Genomic DNA, 2,474 nt, shown 5'->3' with positions numbered 1-2,474 from the left:
TAGTGAAAGAAAAAGGGTCAAAAACGAGTAAAATCCGTAAATTAACAAGGAAATTCACTTAACCCTCATTTTGTCCATTTTTGAAAATGATAAAATCAACCTTGGAATTCGAATATATGCTTGTTAGATTTCATAGGAACTATTACATGCTTCGATTCGATAAGGCTAGGCCACTTTATGACCTTTTTAGTGAAATAAAAAGGTCAAAAACGAGTAAAATCCATAAATTAACAAGGAAATTCACTTAACCCCCATTTTGGCCTTTTTAAAAAATTCTGAAATAAACCATGGATGTCGTAGATATGCTTGTTAGATTTCCTAGGAACTATTACATGCTTCGATTCGATAAGGCTAGGCCACTTTATGACCTTTTTAGTGAAAGAAAAAGGTCAAAAACGAGTAAAATCCATAAATTAACAAGGAAATTCACTTAACCCCCATTTTAGCCTTTTTAAAAAATTCTAAAATAAACCATGGATGTCGTAGATATGCTTGTTAGATTTCCTAGGAACTATTACATGCTTCGATTCGATAAGGCTAGGCCACTTTATGACCTTTTTAGTGAAAGAAAAAGGGTCAAAAACGAGTAAAATCCGTAAATTAACAAGGAAATTCACTTAACCCTCATTTTGTCCATTTTCGAATATGATAAAATCAACCTTGGAATTCGAATATATGCTTGTTAGATTTCAGAGGAACTATTACATGCTTCGATTCGATAAGGCTAGGCCACTTTATGACCTTTTTAGTGAAAGAAAAAATGTCAAAAATGAGTAAAATCCGTATATTAACAAGGAAATTCAATTAACCCCCATTTTGGCCTTTTTAAAAAATTCTAAAATAAACCATGGATGTCGTAGATATGCTTGTTAGATTTCCTAAAATAAACCAATTAACCCCCATTTTGGCCTTTTTAAAAAATTCTAAAATAAATCATGGATGTCGTAGATATGCTTGATAGATTTCCTAGGAACTATTACATGCTTCGATTCGATAAGGCTAGGCCACTTTATGACCTTTTTAGTGAAAGAAAAAGGGTCAAAAACGAGTAAAATCCGTAAATTAACAAGGAAATTCACTTAACCCTCATTTTGTCCATTTTTGAAAATGATAAAATCAACCTTGGAATTCGAATATATGCTTGTTAGATTTCATAGGAACTATTACATGCTTCGATTCGATAAGGCTAGGCCACTTTATGACCTTTTTAGTGAAAGAAAAAGGGTCAAAAATGAGTAAAATCCGTATATTAACAAGGAAATTCACTTAACCCCCATTTTGGCCTTTTTAAAAAATTTTAAAATAAACCATGGATGTCGTAGATATGCTTGTTAGATTTCCTAGGAATTATTACATGCTTCGATTCGATAAGGCTAGGCCACTTTATGACCTTTTTAGTGAAAGAAAAAGCGTCAAAAACGAGTAAAATCCGTAAATTAACAAGGAAATTCACTTAACCCCCATTTTGGCCGTTTTTAAAAATTCTAAAATAAACCATGGATGTCGTAGATATGCTTGTTAGATTTCCTAGGAACTATTACATGCTTCGATTCGATAAGGCTAGGCCACTTTATGACCTTTTTAGTGAAAGAAAAAGGTCAAAAACGAGTAAAATCCATAAATTAACAAGGAAATTCACTTAACCCCCATTTTAGCCTTTTTAAAAAATTCTAAAATAAACCATGGATGTCGTAGATATGCTTGTTAGATTTCCTAGGAACTATTACATGCTTCGATTCGATAAGGCTAGGCCACTTTATGACCATTTTAGTGAAAGAAAAAGGGTCAAAAACGAGTAAAATCCGTAAATTAACAAGGAAATTCACTTAACCCTCATTTTGTCCATTTTCGAATATGATAAAATCAACCTTGGAATTCGAATATATGCTTGTTAGATTTCATAGGAACTATTACATGCTTCGATTCGATAAGGCTAGGCCACTTTATGACCTTTTTAGTGAAAGAAAAAATGTCAAAAATGAGTAAAATCCGTATATTAACAAGGAAATTCAATTAACCCCCATTTTGGCATTTTTAAAAAATTCTAAAATAAACCATGGATGTCGTAGATATGCTTGTTAGATTTCCTAAAATAAACCAATTAACCCCCATTTTGGCCTTTTTAAAAAATTCTAAAATAAACCATGGATGTCGTAGATATGCTTGATAGATTTCCTAGGAACTATTACATGCTTCGATTCGATAAGGCTAGGCCACTTTATGACCTTTTTAGTGAAAGAAAAAGGGTCAAAAACGAGTAAAATCCGTAAATTAACAAGGAAATTCACTTAACCCTCATTTTGTCCATTTTTGAAAATGATAAAATCAACCTTGGAATTCGAATATATGCTTGTTAGATTTCAGAGGAACTATTACATGCTTCGATTCGATAAGGCTAGGCCACTTTATGACCTTTTTAGTGAAAGAAAAAATGTCAAAAATGAGTAAAATCCGTATATTAACAAGGAAATTCA

The sequence above is a fragment of the Medicago sativa genome, chromosome 8 (assembly GCF_051527215.1).
Source record: "Medicago sativa cultivar Bolivia chromosome 8, Bolivia_mono, whole genome shotgun sequence".
Taxonomy (NCBI): Eukaryota; Viridiplantae; Streptophyta; class Magnoliopsida; order Fabales; family Fabaceae; genus Medicago; species Medicago sativa.
This window is presented reverse-complemented; position numbering follows the sequence as displayed.